Source organism: Equus przewalskii, chromosome 19 (genome assembly GCF_037783145.1).
Source record: "Equus przewalskii isolate Varuska chromosome 19, EquPr2, whole genome shotgun sequence".
Lineage (NCBI taxonomy): Eukaryota > Metazoa > Chordata > Mammalia > Perissodactyla > Equidae > Equus > Equus przewalskii.
In genome coordinates, this window is record NC_091849.1 from 4,508,573 (window position 1) to 4,532,648 (window position 24,076).

A 24,076-nucleotide genomic window follows, 5' to 3' on the forward strand; every position below is an offset into this window, starting at 1 on the left:
AGGGCTCTTGGCCACCCCTGCCAAGAAGTGTGTTCTGAGCCAGTCTGTCTTGTGATGTGCCAGGCAGAGCCCATCCACAGACTCAGACACCTAGCGTTCTTACCCACCACAAATACACCACCTGGGATGCCTGAAAACACTGCGGCCTGCTGTACCCTCGGAGGACACGGGGCTGGGAGTGAGCACGGCATGTGTGCGGGACAGTACAGAGGCCAGGATGACCAGAGCAGGGAAGGCAACACTCCGGAAAAATAATGGGAACACCAATCAGACAGACAAATGATGATGTGAACAGATGGTGAGGGAGTACGGGGAAAGGAGATAGAGCTTGGCTTTAGAAGCCTAATATCTAATTGATTGGAAATATTGAGATAGATTAAACCAGGAAACAACAAACTGTACTGCAAAGAAGAATTCAAGTGTCTTATTAGGGCCATGAAATACCACAAGGATTCAAAACAGAAATCATAATGTTTGGGGGCAGAACTATCATGAAGGGCTCCTTGGGGAGGAAATTGCATTAAGGATGATTTTGAAGAATGAGTGGAATTTCAGAAGTGATGTCCGTTATTGCGCCAGTTGAGAGGGCTGACGAGTTACAAGGAATGGAAAACCCGAATGATAGCCCCGTGAGCATTAGAGATGTTTCATTCTTGTGTGAAGGATGGAGGTGAATGGATGGATCTCAAAAACATGCTAAGAAAAAAAGAGCTACACCCAAAAGACTCCATTCTGTATAATTCCACTTACGTGAGATTCTAGAAAAGATAAAACTGTAGCAACAGAACACAGAGCAGTGGCTGCCAGGGGCTGGGGTAGGGGTATGGGACTGACTACAAAGGGGCCTGAGGGAACTTTCTGGAGTGATAGGAACGTTCTGTATGTTGATTGTGGAGGTGGTTACACAACTGTCTACATCTGTCAACACTCATAGAACTGCACACTTAAAATGGGTTAAATGTTTTGTGTATACCTCATAAACCTGAGTTGTTTTATTTTTAATTACAAAAGAATATATATTAATTGTAGAAAACTTGGAAAATACAAAGAAGCCCAAAAAGGAACTTCAGAATCACTCATAGTATTGAGGCATATCCTTTCAGTATTCATTATAATAGAACTGGGATTACACCGTCAATGTCTTTCTAGAACTTAAATTTTAATGCCTTAGGAGTATTTCATCATATGGATGTACCAAAGGTATTTAACAGTCCCCATTTTGGAGGAATTTGTAGTGTCCACTCTTTTCTGGTCATAAATAATCCTCTGCTGCATCAGTACCCCACAAGATTCTCTAAGTGGCGTGTTTGGTGAAAAGGCCCAAACATTTTTAGCACTCTTCACACGCTGTTAGTGTCATATTCTTCTGATTATCCTCCTAGAGGAAAGACCATCACCCTTGGAAGGTAGATTTTATTTTTAAGTAATTGAAACTCATGTGGAACCATACCTCAGGAATGAGGAGGCAGGTGAGCTGGGGAATGTTATGTGAGTAATATGACCAAACTTCCTGAAATTTCCGTAGGCTGCTGCTTTTTTTTTTTTTTTGAGGAATGTTAGCCCTGAGCTGACTGCTGCCAATCCTCCTCTTTGTGCGGGGAAGGCTGGCCCTGAGCTAACATCCATGCCCATCTTTCTGCACTTTACATGTGGGACGCCTACCACAGCGTGGCTTGCCATGCTGTGCCACGTCCGCACCCGGGATCCGAACTGGTGAACCCTGGGCCACCTAAGCGGAACATGCGAACTTAACTGCTGTGCCACTGGGCTGGCCCCTGTAAGCTGCTGCTAAAGGCAATTTCAGAAGGGGCACTCCAGTGTTCCTCTGAGCAATCAACAGCCTTAAGGGCACAGCCTCACAAGACAACCCCTGTGAGGAACAGGTCTCAGTTAGATGGAGAACTTCCCTGTGTGCTCCTCTGCTATCTCAGTGTCATAGCATCACACTCACATCCTGGATACATGTGTCCCTGTATATTGTATAAGGCTGATTTCTGTATATGTATATTGATTATTTGATTATTTACATAACTATCATAACACCTATCCTTGGTGTTGTGGGGAAGGGAGTACAGAATTTTCTGGATTCACTGCCACACCTTCATTACAACTCTGTACTAGGGCCTGGAACCAGGCCTGCAGGAACTGCTCATCTTGGTGTGAATCATTGGGTCCCGCCAGGCTTGGGCCCTCAACCCCTGGGATGAATAACTGGGGGTTTTACACTTCTGAGTGTCAGCTGTTTCCTCGCTGGGCTGTCCCCTCCCAGATGCATGTGTTGGTTTGTAAGGACATCAGTCTCATTGGGTTAGGGCCCACCCCACTTCAGTGTGACCTCATCTTAACTACAGCTGCAAAGACCCTATTTCCAAGTAAGTTCACAATCACAGGTACCCGGATTAGGACTTCAATCTACCTTTTTGGGGAAGACAATTCAACTCACAATGACTTCGCTTTCTTTGTCCTGGTTAAGCCAACTTTTCAGAACTTCTGTTCACAGTCGAAAACTTTGTTATAGACACACATCAAGCATCAACCTCCTGGTTGATGATGTAAATCATTGATTCTCACGGGGGGCAATTTCCCCCTCAGGGGGCAGTCAGTAATATCTAGAGACATTTCTGGTTGTCATGACCAGGGAGAGGTACTACGGGCCTCTAGTGGGTGGAGGCCAGGGGTGCGGCTGACATCCCACAGTGCTCAGGATGGCCCCACAACCAAGACGTTTGTAGTCCAAAATGTCCATAGTGCCCAAGTTGAAAAGCCCTGATCTAAAGTGGACATCCCGTGTGGGTTAGGACTTCAGCACATCTTTTAACGGGGCACGATTCACTCCCAACAGATCTCCCACACAATTTCATTTCGGTCTCACCTCAGGTTAGGCATCTGACTCATTATCATGATGACCGATGGTTGCTCAAACACAAGTCATTTTCACTTTGGGAAATGAGTGAGAACTGGATGTAACGGGAAATGAGAAATATCTATTTTAAATTATAAATATTAATCACCGATCTCTGTTAATACCTGCAGCAAATGAGACCAACAGTGCTGGGAGCGGGTGCAGAGAGAAGGGACAAGAGCAAGTTGTGTAATTCTGGAAACGCCACTTCATCTGGAACAATGCCACATTCCACGACATCGGAGACGACGTCTGTCTGTCTGCCGCAGCGTGGCCAGCTCTCGGAATGTGGCTGGTACACCGTAGGGGCTCAGTAAATACTTGTCGGGTGGAATACATAGCGTCGCAGGAGGCGTTCCGAGGACAACCCTCACCTCAGAGGCCTCACCCTTTATAACTCAAAGCACTTTGAAATGACTCCAACTCCAGAATATTTTAGAAAGTGTTTGTGAGGATGAATTGCTGTATGTGCAGATTATAGACTAGAACTATGCGTGTGAAAGAATACAAAATATCTGTCTGAACGCATATAAATATATACAATAATTATTTAATGCTCTACTCTGTAAACCCCCTAGGACCACAGTGAAGAGAACATTAGCTGGAAGTGTGACGCCTGAGCTGATGGCTGTGACAGTGCCCAGAGAAAGCGATCTGTGAGGCGAGACAGAACCGGCTGTGAAGACAGGACCTGGGCTGCAGGGAAAATAGGGGGCCCCACAGTGCCTGAGCTGGATCCAACCCGACAGAAGGACTGACCGCCGGCCCCAGTCGCCGTGCTCCTGGAGTCGCCTTCTGTCTTCCGTCCACCCTGCGGTGTGGAGCCCCTCCCCACACTGTCCCCTGTGGGTTCTGGCTCTGGGGGGCGAGTGCCCCTGGCAGAGAGCTGCTGCCCCCCACGCTGTGCACGGAGGGCCCTTTGGCCACCCCGAGGAAACCGGCAGCACCTCCTCCCTTTTCCTGCCTATCTCCTTTATGCCCTTTAGCTCAGAAGGCACGGGAAGGGGAAGGAAAGGGCGATGCAAGAGACCGGGAGTACCTGGAAGGCTCTGCCTCTGTTTTCAGTAATTCTTAGCTGGCCTTGGGGAAATCTGTCTGCAGCAAAGTCCAACCCAACACAGATAAAGGAACTTTCTGCTGATGTGTTGGACAAGACCTTTAACCCAGGGTTTTGTGAAGCAGTTGGACTGCCCTGCACAAACTCACAGGAGACGGTTCTTGTCTTGCTCGTCCCCTTTCAGGTGCCCCACGTGCTCCCACATGCCCACACCCGGCAAACACCAGCTCTCACGTTGCCTGGTCCTAAAGAGTTTGTGTCATAGAGCGGCATGCCCTAAAGAGTTTGACCCGAAGGCTGACCTGCCCTGGGAGTTCAGGAAGACTCCATTCTGGGGACACAGCTGACGAAGTCATGCTGGCGGGGTAGCCACTTCAGTCTTGGGTCCTCTCCACTGCACCCTACTCCTAGTTGCTGCCTTGGGACCCTCAGGCTGGGAGTTCTGGCCCTCAGCCCTCACCCTCCGAGGGACCCCCACCCCACTGTGGCTTCTGGGCCCTTCCTCAGACTCAGAAGGGCTCCAGGGACAGAGGGGCTGAAGCATATTATAGTTTTGCTACAAATAATAATAACAACAATAAATGTAACCCAAATTATGTGCCCGTCATTGTTCCAAGTGCTCTACATGTACAAGTCCATGTAATCTTCCCTACAACGCTGTGACACAGATGACGTACACCCCCACTTTACAGCTGAGGAAACTGAGGCAGCCAACAACTACTGCCCTATGTGACACAGCCAGTACGGTACAACGATTGAATACGTCTTGTGGATGTGTTTGAAAAGTTAATCCTCCACTAATGACATGGTTTCTACAGGGAATGCTTTCTCAGTTCTAAACAATTACTTCCTAACAAACTCTTAAACATAATCAACCTCAGCACTTCGCATCGATATTTTCATCGTGGTGTTTCAGGTTCTGTAGGACCCTGGTGGGGGAGACCCTTCCTCCAGCTCTTCAAATCCCACCCACAGCACCATTCCTCCCTCACCTCCTCCCTGCTCTCCCCACCCCCGTGACAGGACACACCTTCGTAGGAAAGAAAATACATGAATTCCCTTCTCACTCAGAACATTAATGTGAGAGCAGATCTTTCTTAGTGGAAGAAATTACCATAAAGAATATCCCTAAAGTTTGCCCAAATGGGGAAACACCCATGGCGACTGCAGTTAATAATACTGCCTTCATATTGGAAAGTTGCTAAGAGAGTTAGTGACAGATGTTAACTACACTTATTGTGATGATCATTTTGTAATCAATATAAATATTGAATTAAAAAAAGAAATATATATTTACATAGGCAAATACAAAGATTAACAGCATTGAAATCACACTACATAAATATCTTGCAACTTGAGTTTTCATTTAACAAGATGTCTTGGAGATGGTTCCAAGTCACTGCTACCTCTAACCTACACTATTATTCTTAACCGATCCATGAAAAAAAAAAGAAAGAATTGCGTACTCAAATTTTACAATAATCAAAGGGTGGGAACAGCAACATCTTCAAGCGAGTTACCAGTAAAGAAACAAAAACTTCAAGAGGGAAGCCCACAGCAGATGCCCAGGTGCGGGCAGGGGCAGCGACGGAGGAAACTGATGGAAATGTGCGGGTGGCAGGAAGGGCCAGGAGCAGGGAGTCCCGGGTCCAGGAATCCCCAGTCAGTGACGTGGTTCCACAGGAGCGAGTGGGTGTCACATCCCAGGTGGCCCACTCAGCTCTTACCAACGTCGTGTTTCTGTGTTAGGAAGTGGGGTCTGTTATTTTCAAAGGAGAAAAGTGAATGAATAAAATGGGCAGGCACTTCGCACTCTGGGACCCAGTTTTCTTTATGGTAAAGGGGGACTCGGGCCACCCTGTGCCCTTTCAGCCCTGGATTCTGTGAGTGGGAGGAGTTTGTCGTGAGCAGAAGCACTGGGACTGAGCCGCATGCCTGGGGCATTTGAACAGCGTCTTGAGAAGGTGTTCCTTGCCCATTAGGGCTCATAGTCAAAACACCAGTCCAAAGGATAAGTAATTTAGTATCGTCTCAAGAAAGAAACGGAACCGGCTTTGGGACCGGCGTTGAGGGCCATTCAGGCAGCTCCGGCAGGAAGGGCAGCATGAGGCTACCTGTGCATCGCGTGTGTTTGTGTATCTACGTTTGTGTGTGTGTGTGTGCGCGCGCGCGCATGCATGTGCTTGCCCAGTTGCTCACCGTGGTACTTCTCTGTTTTTCCAAACCCTCAGCCCCTGAGTCTCTCCTGAGGAGCAGAGTCGTCTGTGGGTGATTTTCCATGTGTGGGTCCGTGAGCTCCAGCTGTGCCCGGCTCAAGTGTGGCCACTGGTGACTCCGCAGAGAAGAATGTGTCGAGCTGGGTGTGCCTCCCTGGGCCCATGCAGAGAGAAACAATCCGATTCTCTGCCTGCAGTGCAAGGCTGTCCTCAGTCTACAGAACAGTGGCTCGCTCCTGTCTCTTCTCAGGGGTAGACGGCCATGCGGGAGCTGAGGGGGACGTTGTAGCCTCACCGCAGAGCTTCGCTGGGCTGCCCAAGCTGCACAGCGTGGCAGAGGGGACATACCTGTGTCACCATCAACTGGACCTCCCATCCAGGTCTGTGCATTGCTGTGTCCCTGTTCCCAGAAGAGATTCCAGACCACTGCACCAGGCCGGGTAGACAGGCCACCACCGTCCTCCCTGAGGCCAAGCATCCCAGCTGCATGTGGCCACAGGGAAGTGGGGATGTGTGTAAAGCAGGGCCTGCTTTCCCTAACTGCTCACCCCGCATGTTCCTCAGTGCCCCACACCCACAGCTGCCCTTTACGCCCCCTCAAGGTTTTGTGCTAAGGTCCTCACCTCAGGCTGGGGGATTTCAGGAGTCGTCGGCCAGGAGCTCAGGGACTCAGGAGCAGGGCAGCCCTGCCTCTGGTCCCATTCAGGCCTGGGCCCCCGAGTTTAGGAGCTGAATCTCGCCTTGTTACTTATACCAAAGTTCCCGGTTCTACTAAGCGAGCTGGATGAAGTCTGCCCCATCTGGGATCGCAGTGTGGAGACTTTGCTCCCCACGCTCGTCCTGCTTTCCCTGCAGCCTTCCCCGGCCACTGGTAGCCCCCGGTCCCTGCACCTATTCCGCAGTCCCAGCTCTCTCCTACGGCCTGACGGGCAGCTGTGGACATCGCCCGCTCACCGTCCCCGGGTGCTCTTCTCCATCCTGCTCCAGCTCCACTCATCATCTGCCCTCTTGGCTCCCGCCGCTCTCCAGGGGGACCAGACTTGTCACCAGTCTCACCAGTCTGCCACACCTTCCCTTTGGCCCCCTGCCAAGGCTGTCTACACCACAGCCTCTGCAGCAGGCCACATCATCATCACCCATGTGTGTTGGTCCTCAAATTGGCTCCTCCGGGGTTTCCCTGCAGTCCAGGTGAGGACCTGAGGATGCACTGTGCCTGACATGGAAGATAATGGGGACAGGTAGGGCAGTAACCTCTGCCAAACCAGGCTGCCCGGCCCTGCTTACTGTGAGGTGGGCACTCAGCTGGACGGGCTCCTCGAGGCTTCAGGCTGGAGATGGCAGGTGAGCTGAAGCCCCATGCCCAGCAGCATGCTCACCGTCTACCCAGCACCTCTGTCCCACTAGCGGGATCTGCCCCCTTTCCTCCCCACAGGCGCCAGCTGGGCCTCCCACACAGGACACTGCTCACATCGAAAGCCCGTTATCCTACTTCCACTGCTGACGGCGGCACAAGCCAGCCCCTTCCTTAGCTACTCTGTCCGGGTGGAGGGTTGTTTGGTTTCTTTATCTTTAAAATAAAGATAAGAGCAGCACTTACTTCATAGGGTTATAATGAGAATTAAACTTGTTAATATTTGTTAATCACTTGGAGTAATATTGGTGCAAAGTCAACCTCCCCCACAAAAAAATTAGTCAGACCCACTTCACAGAAACACTTTGTCTCAACAAAGCTTTCTTTCAAGACTTTGTCTTGCTGGTCACGACATCCTATTTTGGCTGGTAGAACACACAGAGCGAGGCCCTCTTTCACTTCCTTTCCTGGCCTCACCAGCCCTAACCACCCCCTGAACCCCAGCACCACTCCTGCCACACCCCACACCGCAGCAGGCGGGGTAGGGCCATGGGTGGACGTCAAGTACATGGAGAACAAAAAGCACACTCGTAGATGTCGGAAATTCTTTCCCCGCTGAAACCACATTTGGAGTGAGACTTTCCACAGAATAGCTTTGGGTCATTACAAACGCAGAGGCTGCTGTTCATTTTCAAACACCGCTGCCCACCGTTGGCCTCAGGCTCTTGATGAAAACCCTTGTTGTGTTTCCAGATTGCTTTTCCTCCTTGCCCAGTGAATGCCTCCCTTCAAATACATCTGAGGAGTGATGACTGAAACAAAGAGCTTCATTTCTGTTTTCCTAGATTGGACTCGAAACCCCAGTTCTTCCTCTCCCTTAACCAAGAAGGCTTAGGTGGAAATCAAGAAATGATTCCAGGCAAGGCATTTCAGAAGACCTGCAGGAGCCACAAGGAGCACAGAGGGCCCAGGAGGTGTGCTCTGCGCTGGACCACAGCCACTCCCTGTGGGGTTGGAGAGCCCCTGAGCTGCCTCCCACACCCAGAGCTGTTGATGTGGGATTTGGATAAGAAAATCAGAGTGGAGCCAGGGTGTGCAAGGATTTCCTCACCCTCACCACTCCTTAATTTGTGTCCTTCCTCTCAGAATAGATTTTCAATGTGGCATCACGGAGGAATGGTCCAGGAGCCAAAGTGGCTACAAAGCAGCTGCCCCATGGTGACCAGAGGCCACTGGTGTGGTGGGGAGCATATGGGTTAGGAGAAAGGCTGGGGTTAAGAACTGGGCTTCACCCTTTCTGGCTGTGTAACCTTAAGTCAACTTATTAAGCTGTTACCATGCCAGGTTCGTTTTTGCCCATTGCCCGGAAAGCCAAACACTGAGACGATGAGATGGCAGCAGAGAGAGGGTTTAATCACAAGGCAGCCAACTGAGGAAGCGAGAGAATGAGTCTCAAATCCGCTTCCCCAAAAATAAGGACTCAGGGATATTTATGGGGTAGGGGCATGGTGGTCTGAAACGTGGAGAGAGGTGATTGGAGGTGAGGAGAGGTGAGGCAATGGATGATCTGGGCAAGCGTAGTCAGACTCCATGCCTCTTCACAGGACACGTGTTCACAAAATGGCAGGGTAAACATGATCTGAGGGTGGAGTTTTAGCCTCTTGACATCAAAAAGTCGCCTATAGCACATCTGCGCTTGCCCAGTTGATGGGTTGGTGGTCTCAACCAGCCTGGAGTGGACAAGGAGTTCTAATTCCTGAAGAACCACTCACATGCCCATTACCATGGTGACCCAGGCTCCAGGGAGATGTTATCTATAGGAGCCTAGTGGGAGCCAGATAGCATATTGCCTAAGCAGCAGTTAACAATGGGTGGGTTAAACAGCTAAAAGCTATAATCAGTCATTGCAAGAAGGAAAACAGACTTTAGCTCCTAGCTACTTAATCATCAAAGGCTAACTGTTTGCCAGTTTCAAAGCCTCTGGGAGCCTCCATTTCCCCATCTGTGAAGTGGAGGAAATGATGCTGTATTAGTCTCTCCAGGCTACGGTAACAAAAGACCACAGACGTGGTGGCTTAAAGGATAGAAATTTAATTTCCCGCAGTTCTGGAGGCTGGGTCTGAGGTCAGGTGCCGGCGCGGCTGGGCTGGCACACGCTCTTTCCTTAGCTGGCAGATGGCCTCCTTCTCGCTGTCCTCGCGTGGCCTTGCCTCACTGTGCAGGCGGACAGAGGGAGAGAGAGAGCTCTTCCTCTGCTTATGAGGGCGCTAATCAGCATGAGGGTCCCAGCCTCGTGACCTAATCTAACCCTAGTCACCTCCCAAGGGCCCCACCTCCCAATACCATCATGTTGGGGGCTGGGGCTGGAACATGTGCATTTTGAGGGGACACGAACATTCAGTCCACAGCAGATGTCCACCTCCCAGGGTGAGGGTGAAGGAGGTGGTCCCTGGCGTGGCTCGGGGTTAGCTCCCTCCCCCATCCAGCAGCAAGTGCATAGAGCACGTTAAAACTTAGCTCCATTGGACACAAGTATCCGACAGTAGGGGCCTAGTTAAATGAGCAAGTTAAACTAGCCAAACACACACAGTGGATACCACGTGACTACAAATAGGAACAAAGAACTCCTTGTGTGTACTGGTGCGGAGTGGTCTTCCACTGTACGCAGTTGAGTGAACAAGTAAACATAGAGAATGGTGTACATAGTATGTGACTTTTGTGGAAGAAAGGGGAGAGAAAGGACACGTATTGGTATTTGCTTCTACTTAGATAGAATGGTATCTAAAACTAATAAAAATCGCTATAAGGGAGCAGAGGTGGAGGGGAAATGGGTGGGAGGGAGACTTCTCAACTTGGAACTTTTTTAAAATTTGCATTTTCAACCATGTGACTGTTTGAAAAATTGTGTGACAAGAGATGAATAAGTAAAAGGTTTGCTCCCTTCCAGTGTCCACAGTGGATGGGGACAGAGGCCTAGAGACAATTCGGGCATCTTACAGAGGCTGAAGCTAAGCCCAGAGAGCCCCAGGGCTGACGGAAAGTCGCACGTCGGTGGCAGGTAGAATCCACATCTATTGACTCCTACTGCAGGGCTCTCTCCTCTTCAACACCTTCCGCCCCCCTCCCCCCACTCCCCGGGCAGGAGAATCTCCGAGTTTACTCCAAGGCCCTCTTGAGTGGAGTGCAGAAAGATACATTAATTCCCTCTCATCTCACATCATTTGGCAACTTCCAGAAACGAGATGTGCAGGAAGGGAAGACACAAAGGCCTTCCTGTTGAGCAGATCCAACCACAGCGCTCTGTGCTAGCCCCTCCACCCACGTGCAGAGCAGGCGAGGCCAGCGCTGTCTGCCCATCTCTCCAGGAGTCACAGTCACCTGTCCTCCGCTGGTCCATGGGACCCCGCAGGATACCGAGGAATAGCGAGCTCCCAAAATAACAGCCATGGGAGCACAGAAGCGCTGGGAAACCCCAGCTGTCGGGGGAAGCCTCATTCGTCGGTGCCTCAGAGACAGTGCTCCCAAAAGGTCTTCTCAGCTTCTGGCCAGTTGGGTACTCTAACTCCTTGGGGTTTAGAATGACAGAAAATTTCTGTAGGAAAGTGCCTGAGAAATCCTCTAGATCAGAGCTTCTCAAGCTCAAAGTGCACTGAAATCCCCTGGGATCTTGACGAAATACAGATGCTGATTCAGTAGGGAGGATGGGGCCTGAGGGTCTGTCTTTCTGACAGGCTCCCGGTGATGCCCCTGCTCCTGGTCTGTCCTCTTCAAAATGTAGAGGAAGGAAAGGAGGCCCAGAGACAGAGGCTCCATCACAGACCTCACCCCCGTCTCCAGCTCTCTGCTGAGGGGTGCTCCTCCTCCTGAGTCAGCAGGCCCTGAACTTGAGTGATGACGCTCCGTTTTAAAGAAAAGGAAAAGCCACACCTATGGCCCCCAAGAGTGCGTCTTCGTCTCTAGTCTTTATGAACTATCGACTTTTAGTCTAGTCTCAGGTTGTGTTCCATAAAAATGTCCTTCAACTGCTAGTTGTGATTCGAAGGGAGAAGTTCTCTCTTTAAAACTGGTTGTTTTTTATCGTCAATGGAACAGCACAAAATTAAAAATTCTCATAAAATATTGATGTAGATATCTATATAAAAAGACCAGAAAACTCTCTAAGATACCTTCTTAAGGGACAAATCAATGCAGAAAAGTATAGTATGACTCCATTTCTGTTTTTAAAACTCCTAAACTCGACCGTGTATATCTATGGGAATATGTAGGATGATGTATGTGTGTATGCGTGTGTGTGTGTCATCAGAGAAGATCTGGGATAAGGCATACAAATCAATAACAATGGTTACCTTTTGGGAGAAGAATGGAATTAAGCAATGATTAAAAGAGACTTTGGCTTTATTCGTAATATTTGGATTTTTTACAGTGAGAATACATTCACCAATTAATTATATAATTAAAAATAAAAACATTTAAAACAGTGACTTTTTTTTTTTCATATAACTTGTGTTCCCCCAGAATAAGCTTGTGGATCCCAGTCGAAAGAAACACTCCATTTTCCCCACCCCACCTTCCTAGTGGCTCAGCTCTCGCCTCTCCCTCCCCATCAGCCCATTACACAGTGTCATACAGGATAAAGAACAGGGGCTCTGGAGCCAGACGAACCTGGGTTTAGATCAAGGGAGGTCACTCTATCACTTATAGGCTGGTTGACCTTGGAAAAGTTAACCTCTCTGAGTAAACTACAACGATCAAATGAAGATGACAGCTCAAGTATCGTTTCCTTTCTGACCATCCCCCTTCCCCCAAACCCACCCTATTCTAAGTCAGGATCACCTAATATAAACTCTCATGCAACAATGTTTCTTCCCCTGAGAGCACTATCTCAGATTATAATTGCATTCATTGACCCAGGTCCTCTTCCTCCCCTGGACTGCAAGCTCCCTGCAGCAGACTCTGCATAGCTCTTTGCTCATCGTTGCATCCCCCACAGCTAGCATAGTGCCAGGCATCTAGTGGAGTCTCAGAAGACACGTGATTAATACATGAATGAACAAACAACCTACTTTACCAGGATATTGGAAATGGTAATAGCGGCACATAAAAGATGGCTGCAAATTCTTTGACATTTTTCTCCTCCCCTTGAATCTGGGCCAGCACCAATATTCACGTCAACCTGTAGAATAAGGCAGACGTGGCACTGTAATTTCTGAGACTGGACTTCATTAGATCTGCAGTTTCCACTTTTGTGTACTTGGAACACTTTTTCTTAGAACTGGGCACACCTATGGAGATGCCACATAGAGGAAAGCTGAGGCCCTGGCTACTGTAGCCCGGGCTGAGCTGCCAGCCAACAGCCAGTGTCAACCTTGGCCACGTGAGTGGGCCACCATGGACCCCCAGGAGCAGGGGTGCATCCAGATGTTTGCAGTCACAGCCAGCACCACCTACAGCAAGAGATCCACTCAGCTGAGTCCAGCCAACCCAGAGAACAGTGAGAGAGAAGCAATGGGCTTGTTCTAAGTCCTGAAGTTCGTTCTGCAGCCACAGATAACAAGAACAGATGTGAAGGCCTCGGCACGTGGTGGAAGATCTGTCCGTTAGTGTCAGGCTCCTTCCCTCTCCTTCTGTCTTTTCCAATCTGCAAAGCCTCCTTCCTTGTCCCGTTTCCTGCCGCCTCTTCTCCCTGCACTTCTTCTCCCAGCTGGAGCCTCCACTTAAGTTTTTTCCATCACTCATGGCCCACCTGCAACCCCACCACTGACACCATGAAGCTTTCTCACCCGCTCTCCATGTCGAAGGCTTGCTTTCTGTGGAAGAGTTGCCCTGTCCCGGGTCAAGGCCTGTGACCCCGAGGAGCACTGCCTGCAGATCCCCTTACCTGTTCAATACGACTGCTTCACTCCCAAGTGGACGGACTTCCCAGAGGGAAGGGACCAGAGCGCCCAACAGCTTGCTTTGCTCCTAGCTGGGCCCAGGTGCTCTGACTTTGACACGGCAGCTTTCACCAGGAAGGGATCATCTGCTAACCGGGGGCTGGCAGAGTTCAGCTGAGGTTGCCTTGTTTTCCCTTCAGAAACCTGGGCTCACTGAGTCAATGCCTAGTTCAATTTCCGGACCTTCATCTCTCACACTTCCCACATTTACCCCATCCTAGGAAGGGAGGAGGAACCAGGGCTTACATTTCAGCAATGTGCAAGGTCTGGATAAATCCACAAGCAGATTGAACTAGAGTGACCAGAGAGGCCTGTATCGTCATGCGTTTCCTCACGTGGCTCCAGAAGAGCGAGGAAAGGTTATCCTCACTCTGGCCCTGTGTGGAGAGTCCGAGGCCCTGATTATGGTCGATTCGACAGCCACAACTTTTCCTGAAGTTAACATACGCTTTTATCAGAATTTTCTGATATTCTCTTTTGAGCTTGGTGTAGACGTGAAGTCCCTGAATGTCTTTGTGAAAAGTCACGTTGGACAGTGGCTGTGGGCTGCTGAAGTCTCAGGAAATTCGGGGCTCTGCCTCCGCTCATGGGCGCCTGTGACCAACGCCCCCTCCCAGACTGCCCAGCGCTGGACCAGAGTGCCAGGGCGGGTCCTACACGCACACAGGCCTCTCTGGCAGTTCTTCGCGCCTACAATACGTACCTTTCTTCGTAAAATAAGAATTGGTCCCTTGCCACATGTCAGACACGCTGGATATCTTGAATACAGAGAGAAAAGGCACAGTTTCTGTTGCTAAGGATCTTTAGTTTGGTGGGAAGCCACACATGCCCCAAACAGTATGAAATAGGGGCAGTTACACCCAAGCCTGCTGGGGCTTCGACGTCCAAGGGGTGGATGGGACCATGAGGTGGGACCAGAGTCTGCCCCATTTCACTTATAAGTAAGTCCAAACTAGCTTGGCGTCCTCCCGAGGACTGGTGCCTCCCTCCCAGATGCTGAGAAGGCTGTGGCCAGGGCTCCCGGGGAAAGGCAGCTGCCTCAGGGACCGGGACCAGAGTGATTGCAGGCACGCACCCTGAGTCTTCCTGTGCACTTCGTTTAAACAGGGGCCCCACCAGCAGCTTCTGCAGACGCGGAGCACTCCGGCTCACAGGTGTGCGTTCGGTAACGCGGAGGGGGCACTGAGGGGGGCTGGGGCTCAGGGCACCGGAGCACTCGCTCCACCTCTCCCAGCCAGCGTGAAGAGGGCAGACACGGTGCTCAGACCTCCTAGCTGACAGCCCAGCGGTGCTCTTTCCTGCTGCTGCCACGCCTGAGTGTGCCGAGGATGTGCGGCGGCCCCACCCGCCAGGGCCTCGTAGTTACGTCCTGTGGAAACCTTCCTACAACAGCGCTCAAAACTAAGCAGAATCTCTGATTTTCTACTCTGGTTTGTTTCTGTTTCCTCTCTCATGATTTATGACACTTATTTTTTGTCTTTATTTTATTATACATTTTTGTGGTGAATTGTCTCAGGCAGGAAAGAAACAAACAGATCGACAAAGAGGAAGGGAGAGAGGAGGGAAGGAGAGAGGGAGATGATAGATGATAGACAGATATGACGGACAGATATCGATAAACAGATGGATGGATGGAAGACAGGTGCAAACTGCGGTGCAGAGAAGAGGGTGAGGGGTGAGCAAAAGAAAACAAAAGAGAGAGACCAGCAGACAATCTGATGACCTCGTATTCACCCCAGCTCTGCCCTTGGGAACTTTGCTAAGCATCCAGCTCCTGAAGGCAGCTGACACCGCCCAATGCCAACACCAGGGCTCAGCCTTTCCAGGCCCCCGTGCAGGCAGCCCGAGGCTGTGCTCAAAATGAACACAAAAACGGAACCAGCCGAGGTTTCCCGAGTGCTCACCGGGCTGGCAGTTCCTCTGTGAGTCAATGATTACTTCCAAATCCTGGCTGCAGGACAGGCTCACAGCAGCCCCGCTGGTGCAAGTGGAGAGCTGGCTGATGTGTAATACATGTAATAAAGCCAAAAACCAAACACTAAAGGTCAATTCCCGGGAATCACAGAATCTCAGAGCTGGATGGTGACGAGGCCCAGGGGGGCGGCACAGTATGTCCTGGATCACCGAGTGTCAGCTTCCTGCTGTTTCATATTTCGCTATTTGATCACACACATACACACCAGACGGCTATATAGTGATGTCCTAAGTTATCAAGTGAATCGTAAATGAGAGAGCCCTGGTTTGGAGTCTTGAGCTAAAGTTTATGTTTAATAGACACCTGCTGGGTGAACGAGTGCTCAGATAAGACAACGGTACACACGCCTCTCATTCCAAACTCCTCACCAATTAGCCTGCCCACTTCATGAGGCCACCGTGGAACTGGTTTAACATTTCAAATCTTTCTGTGTTGGTGCCCTTTCCTCTCTCCCACCCCGCTTCCTCTCATGAGAAGCCTTGTGTCCCCACTCCTTAAGTCTCTGTGCCTCTTAACATTTATTACCAAGCACTTGCTGAAAATTATTTACCCATGATTTGAAAGCTTTTCTGTCCAAATTATATTTATTAAGAAATAATTCGTTTTCCAAGATGTGGTGGGGTAAAAGTGGCCCCAAATTCTTCCTCCATCTCTCTCTTTTTTTTTTAAAGATTGGCACCTGAACTAACATCTTTTCTTCTTCTTCTTCTCCCCAAAGCCCCCCAGTACATAGTTGTATATTCTAGTTGTATGTCCTTCTGGCTCTGCTATGTGGGATGCCACCTCAGCATGGCCTGATGAGCGGTGCTAGGTCCATGCCCAGGATCCAAACTGGTGAAACCCTGGGCTGCCGAAGCAGAGCATGTGAACTTAACCACTCTGCCACCAGGCTAGCCCCTTTCTCCATCTCCTGAGTCAGTTACTTGATGTGACCAGTAGAATATGGTGGAAGTGACCTTGTGCAATTTCCAGACAAGACTTCAAACTTGTGGCTTCCACTTGCACGCTCTTGAAATGCTGCTGCTGCTGTATGAAGCCGGGGCTACCCTTCCGGTGAACCAGTGGACAGCCCCAGCTAACTAGCAGACACAGGAGTGAGGCCACCCTAGACCAGCCCCAGTAGCACCTCCAGACAGCCTCTGCCACATGATCGACCCCAGATAAGACCAGTAGCAGAACTAGCCAGCTGAGCCCAGACCAATGGCAGGATCTTGAGCAAATACCTGCCTGTTGCTTTGTGTTACTGAATTTTGGGATGGTGTGTTATTGAGCAATAATAGATAATAGACAGAGAAGTTATTACTGGGAGTGAGGTACCAGAGTAATAAAAAACTGCAGTAAGTGACATAGTCTTTGGGACCAGCCAGGCTGAGCCTGGAAAAGCAGTGAGGAGGCTGCAGGAAAGGTTGGAGGAATGGTGGCCAGACTGAGAGCAGAGGCTGGAAAATCAGTGAGGAGATTCTTGTCTGAGGCTGATAAAAAGGCAAGGCATGTTATGTAAGCGGTGGAACAATGGGGGAAAAGGTCACCTGTGGCAACTGAGAAACTAGAAAGTGCGTTTAATGAACTTGTAGCTCTGGGTAAGAACATCTCTACACAGACTATTGAGGGTTGGATGTTTTCAGCTTAATGTGATAAGATACTGCAAAAGAGAGATGAGCTAAGAAGAAACTGGTTTGCAAGCAGAATTTAGAGGAAATATAAAGGGTCCAGGACTTACTAGGTTGGAGAGTGAAATTCAGCTAAACAAAAGGGCATTGCCCCAGAGCAGCATGACATGGCCAAGTAGAAGAAGATCTGTCTCAAAACAAATGTACAGATGTGGCTAGGGAACACGGGACAGATCCTCTCAGATTCACAGGAAGCCCACAGAGTCTTTAAGACAGTTGTCTTGGCAAAAGCACCACCAGCTCAGACCAATGGGGGCTGAGACAGGCTAAAGTGAAGAGATTGCCATGCCCCCAAATTTCCATGGGAAGGAAGCAGACTGAGAGCAATGTTAACCTGCAACCATGAACCTTTCTTATGGAAAAGGAAGGACCTCTCAGAGAGTAATAAAGAGCCCAGAGGACTGAGCCAAGAGCCAAAAGAACAGTGGCCCTGAGAGCTGCTCCAGGGAGCAGACCCAGGCCCTAATCAAGGAACATCCCTGACCCCCGGTCCTCAGCTGGAGTTCAGAATCTCTGTGTGCCCACGACTGCTGTGCGCCTCTTGCCCTCCCCCCACCTCTGCTTTTAATGTGATTGCCCTGTTTCCCTTTACATTGGGTAGTAGGTGCAGGTAACTTGTCTTTTTGGTTCGCAAGTCTTCAGATCAAGAAAAAGTGCACCCAAGGAGCTGCCTCCAAGGAGCCTCCGCCATATGTGGACCTGCTCCAGAGCGTGAGAGGACAGGGCCTGAGCCTGGCGCCCTGTGGGACGAGACTTCAGGGGGTCTTGAGCTAGATGAGTGCATTTTGTATGTGGGAATGATGCAAATAATTGTGACCAAAGGGTGGAATGAGATGGATTAAAAATAGCCACAAATTCTCCACAGTTCCTCCCATCACGAGATGAAGTTTGTTTCCCTATTCCTTGAATCTGGCCTGTCCTTGCAACCTGCTTTAATTAACAGAACGTGCTGGAAGTGACGTTGTGCAACTTCTGAGCAAGGCAGCAAGAGACCCTGCAGCTTCTACTTCCTGCTCTCTGGAATGCTGCCACCGCTGCAGCTGCACAACAAACGCCGCACTCACCCGGCCACGTGTGGGAGAGCCAAGGCTCCCGCCAACACTGCAGCTGACTGCCACACACGTGGGTGAGCCCATCCTAGGCCACTCAGGTCTGGTTGACCCACCAGATGGCCAGAGCTGCAAGAGTGACCCCAGGTGAGACCATCAGAAGAACTTCTCAGATCAAACTGCTGAACTACAGGATTCAAATAAATAGTTGAATTTGAGCAAATAAAGAGTTGTTATTTATTTGAGCCTGAGTAGTTGTTATTTGAGCAAATAAATAGTTGCTATTTGAAGCTATTAAGTTCTGGGATACTTTGATTTATGATAATAGAACATTAAGACACACGAAAATAACCCTTGTTATCACAGTGCTAATCTAGTTGCAAAAAGTGCACAGAGCTGTGATACTGCTCTCGGCCTGTGTGTGACGTCACTCGGGCCCGTTCCTATCCCTGCAGATGCCGGAGACTCGGGGGAGCGGGAGGGAATCACCGCCTTCAGTTACCTCAGTTTCCCAAGTCGTTCCTGCTGGGGCTTAAGGCATGACCCCTCCCCAGGCCTGGAAGCGTGGGCATCCGCCGTGATTCTCAAACTTTGGGGCATGCTAGACGTGGTCGTCTGAAGCCACGCTTCTGGAGCTTTAACGTGCGAGTGAGTCACCTGGGGGCCTGTTAAGCGCAGCCGAGAGCGGACTGTTCTAATGGCCCCGGGGCCACCAACGCTGCAGGGCCGAGCTGGCGCGGGAGGCAAGGGCTGGGCCAGGCGACCCGTCTCGGAACCAGCTTTCTGGACCGTGGCCTCCTGCTGGAACCGCCGGTGGAACGTCACAAAAAGCTCACTCCTTAGCCCCATCCCCAGAAATTCCAACCTAACGGGGCTGGGGCGCAGCCTGGGGTCGGACGTACGAACTTTCCTTGTTGACTCCAAGGGGCCGCCCAGGTGGAGGACCCCGTCTGAACGGACTGGCCCTGGCCCTTTGGAAATGAGGCCCCACCCACGCAGCCGGCCGCTGCCCCTTCCGCGGAGACTGTGCCTGGCCCCGAACCCGCAGCGTTCCCCTTGGGCGTGGCTGGAACCGCCGCCAGCTGCGGGGCGGCAGGCTCTCGGCGCCGCCGGTGCTCCCCGGGAAGCGGGGCGCGGGCGCCGGCTCAGGTGCGGGACCTCGGCAGGGCGCCAGCCTCGCCCGCCTCACCCCTTCACCTGAAGGACCATCTCAGGCCGCCTCCGCGCGGTCGGAGCCGGGTCTGGGCGGCGTATGCCAAGTACCTAGCCGGTGGGAGACTCGGGAAACCGGGGCTCTTACTCCTAATCGGAGCAGCGAGAGGCCTGCACAGCCCGGGCAGAGAGTGGAGGAGGGTTAATGGGGGGATCGCCGCTGCCAGCGTGGACACCAGGCTGGAAGGACGGCTCCTGTGGACGCCGGGCCGGCCACGACGTGACCAGCTTGGTGCATTACTCAGTGCTGCCCTGCCGGGGAGCCAGGACCTGGACGGCTTCACTTCAAAGGCTCCAACTGTGAAAAACTGAATATTTTATAATTTCAGGTCCTCTTTAGAACGTACTTTTTCTGTGTTTTGAAGTAAAAGAACCCCATTAAAACAAATCAAAACAAAACAAGCTTCATTGTATCACTGAGTGTGTAGACTAAACTCCACATCAACCGGAGGTGGAGATGGTGCTTGGATGGAGATGGTGCATTTGTTCCTATGAAAAAGGCAACTTTGTAAACAGTTCTTGTGAGGTTGGCTTTGCTCTGCTGCTCATGAAATACTAACGTCTGTCTCTTGAGCGAGACACACAATTCCAGCACCCAGGACCTTCCAGACGCTGGTTTGGGGTTGTTTTTGGTTTCCGAAGGGGTGCGTGGTGGGGTGTTTCCTTGGTGGTGGTGAGAGTATCTGAGAGAGAGAAAGAGAGCAAGGAAAAGTAGATTAAAGGGAACAATGAGAAGATTTTAAATGGGACTATCCAGAGTCTGGGCGATGGGGTTCCTAAACCTGCGCCCCCTCCCTCACCATACTGTCTTTTTTCTGCTCGTCCTCCATTCCTTTCTTCCCTCCTACCTGTGGGGGTTTTTGTTGTAGTGGTTTGGGGTTTTTCCTTTGTGAGGAAGATTGTGGCTGAGTTAACATCTGTGCCAATCTTCCTCTGTTTTATGTGGGATGCTGCCACAGCATGGCTTGATGAGTGGTGCTAGGTCCATGCCCGGGATCCAAACCTGCGAACCTGGGCTGCTGATGCAGAGTGCAGGAACCCAACCACTACACCACTGGCCAGCCCCTCATACCTGTGTTTTTTAAATTAGAAAGTATCCAATATCACATACATCTAAAAGTAAAAAGTGAGCATCCCTCTTTCTACCCAGCTCCTTGAACAGTGCTTCTCATCTTTTAGTGTGTGTAAGAACCAGCTAGGGAACCTGTTAAAAAGCACTTATTCCCGGGAGGGTCTGACTTAGCCAGATCTGGAGCCTGTCTGAGAATCGTCACTTTTAGCAAAGCCCCCAGCCCACCCCAGTGGTTCTGGTGCTAGTGACCATTGCATTCTGCTTTAAGATACGCTGTTTGGGGCTAACCAGTGCTGACTGCTGTCAGAAGCTTGGCGTGTGTCCTCTCACTTACCTATGCACACACAAGCATACAAAAATGTATGTGTGACATGGAAAACACAGCACGCCCAGGACTACATTCCGTGGAGTGTATCGTGCTCCCTGTTGCCTGCGGAGCCATAGGCCAGGCCCCATCTGCTATGTAACCAGCACTTCACTAGACAAACAAAGAGGAGGCTTAGGACATGCTTGTAGGCCACTTTCTGTGGTGCCCGGCTCTGTGCCCTCTCAACCTCGCAAACACGCCCACGCAGAGTCAGGTAAAGACACGCCTTACTGCCAGTGACACACTAGAAGTTCTAGCTGGTCCTTATCTGCAGTGGGCAATAGATACAGCTTTCTGCTGCCCTGCAAGCAGCCTTTCACCCGTTCCCCGTGGTGATTAATATTCCATGGTGAGCGAGAGCTCTGATGTGTGTCCACTCACCAGTCAGAAGGACTGGCTCGCTCACAGAACTGACTCCAGGGCCCCGGGCATCAGGTGGGATTGTGGAAAGAGCACGATCTGGAGATCAAACAGGCCAAGCTCCCTTCAGCTCTCCCTTCCCCCACTGTGTATATTCAGGCGAGTCAACTAACGTCCGATTTTCTCACTGTGAAATGGATGTGATGCTTCACTCCCAGTAATATCATGAGGGTTAAATAAAATGACACAGAGAGAACTTTACCCACAGTAATCTTTCAGCAGATTCATTCGCTCAGCAAATATTTATTGAGCACCTGTTCACTGCGCCCTGCTGCATTGCTCAGCCCCACCCGACTCTCCTCTGCCAGGAGCATTGCTGGACATGGCCCTGGGAGACGGCAGTGCAGCAGGGAGTGACCAGAACCGACAAGCATGCCCCTTGATGGAGCTCACAGTCTGGGGCTAGAGTCATCATTATCACTATTATTTTATGGCCATCGATTGCTGTAATGCTGTGAGTGGATTTTATCTCTGTGACAGAAGCAGGGAAGCTGAGTTGGATTAATAGGCAAGCTACCAGGGCAGTTTTTCTAGGTACCAGGCTATAGATGGGTTCAAATCTTACTGGAATCAATCACAAATCGGCGATTGATTAACTCAGGTTTCCATGTATGACTCTTTAGATAAATAGCTAAATATAAATTGGTCCTGTAGCCACCAAAGTGGTCAATTCTTTCAAGTGGAAAGTGAGACAAGTCTCCTTGAATATGGTCGTCTTTCTTAGTTGACTGAATATCAAAGGTACAGCCATTGGTCTCTCCTCACCAAACTCAAAAGCAGCCAGCTGAAGCTGACAACATGGTCCCGAGGTTCTGAAACCAAAGAACACACGGGAGAGGGCTGTTTCCTGGCACTGAGTGGTTTGATTTTATTGCATAAGTTTTAGGCTGTTTAGTGTGTATCTGAGGAGTTGTTATGTTCAGAAAATTTCAAAAGAAAATCCAAGAGATAATAAAGACTCTAGAAAAATGGAAAATGTTTTCGAGGTAATAAAAGCCACGAAAAATAATCTTAAAATCTATTTTGAATAAGACTGTATTTTTTTAATTCCTGCTGTGTGCAAATGACTAATTGTAAGCCAGTCACAAGTGATGGGAAAACTGAAATGAAAGACAATCCCAAACACAGTCAGCTTAGATGCTGTTATAGTCAATGTATCTAATAAACCCCTAGATGGAAGGAAAGATATACACAATGTTTACTAAAAGAAAATCTGCTTCTTCTCACTAAATAAGTGCAGAATGAATATTAAAAGAATGTTGGCTTGAAGTGGGGCTAAATTTGTAACTGCCCAGAAGCCCTCCTGTCTGGGCCCGGTCCTGTTGGCTTGAGGCTCTGGCTTCGTGAGATAAGGATCTCAACAGATGGGATTAAGGCACTCACTCATTTGTTAATTTAAAAAAGTTAATTCATTGTTTGCGCGCTTATTTATTAGTTAAAATCAGATTTATTGAGCACCTATTACATAGTGGGTACTAGGAATACAAAAACGAGTTGGCCCCACCCCGCCCTCACAGAGCTCGTAGACAGGGGAGAGAAACTACAGAACAGGGCGACCACAGGACCCAGTTAAAATCCAGCCCCGCTGCGAGACCCAGCAAAGCGGGCAGGAGAACTGAGAACAGAGGCCGCGCAGCAGATGCACCATTCAACCAGACCGCCTTTCCATGGCCATCAAGCGAGGTCGTGTGCTGCCGAGGAGAGGAGCAGCGGCAGGCAGGCTGAGGGAGGGGGAAGGCTCTGTGGTCTGGTTGGGGGCTGAGGGGGCACTGAGCTGAGAGGGGCTCTCTTCTTTAGACCAGGGGGCAGTAAACGTTTTCTGTAAAGGGCCAGAAGGTAAATATTTTTATCTGTGTGAGCCACGTGGTCTCGTTGCAACTACTCAACTCTCCCTTAGCCTGAAAGCAGCCTCAGACACAGGTCACCAGGTGGGCGTGGCTGTGTTCAGGGCATTTACAAAAGCAGGCAGCGGCAGACTGGTCCATGGGCTGCAGCTCTGCATCCCAGCTGGGGACCTGGGCTGAGTGTTACCTCGCAGCTTCACTGCCCACTGTTCCAGGACTGTTTCTTTGCTGATGCAGATGCTATTGGGCAGCATGAGCTTGTGAAGGAAGAAAAGCAGAATTTCTCTGTCTCTTGGTTTATGTGCATGGCACATAACTCAAGAGTCCCCTTATGTCTGGGCTTTAATTGGGCAGCAGCTTTTACTAGCTGTCTAGTTTGGGCCAGGCAGGAACGCCTGTAAGCCTTGTTCCTCCTCGTGAAGGGGGGTAGCAATGCCATCTCCTCCGCGTCAGAGGGCAAAGCCGCGCATGGGCCTCCTCCTCCTTCCTTCCCCAGCACCCCACACACTTGTCTTCCCTCCTCACTAAGAAACGCAGCTGGCAGATGCTTGTTCTCAGGCCATGAGGCCAAATTCCCCGTCGCCCTTGAGTAGCCCTCAGTCGGGAGAAACTTTATAAACATCCAGAGCCTCTTTTTCAAAAACCCCAGGCACAATAAAAGCACATTGTGCTCTCACTGTTTGCTTTTAAGAAGTGTTTTTCCAACGGTGTTTTCACTGAAGGGTTTTGTTTCTTCTTTCGTTACTCCTGGCGGTTCTTGGCGACAGAGGCCACATGCCGACCTTTCCTCTGTTACTCGCTCTCGCAGAGAAGACTTTCAAGATTAAGTTCATGGCATCTGGGAGTTGGCCAAGCAACCAAATAGCTTCTGTCTCCTGGGTCTCAAACTCCTCAAGGCAGTGCAAGCTGCATGTTTCCAGGACCAGGATAGGATACCAAAGTGGTGATGTCACAGCCCCACAGCCAGCCCCTCCGTTTCCTGTTTCTTTCCTCCTGACAGACTCGTGA

The 24,076-nt window shown here is 50.2% G+C and overlaps 1 long non-coding RNA gene across 1 annotated transcript; it reads left to right on the forward strand.

Annotated features, from left to right (window-relative positions):
* Positions 1–3,033: 3,033 nt before the first annotated feature.
* LOC139077219 (uncharacterized) lies at positions 3,034–4,555 on the forward strand. Its single transcript, XR_011529544.1, has 2 exons — positions 3,034–3,197; positions 3,481–4,555. It is a non-coding gene; the product is annotated as an uncharacterized lncRNA (long non-coding RNA).
* The last annotated feature ends 19,521 nt before the right edge of the window (positions 4,556–24,076 follow it).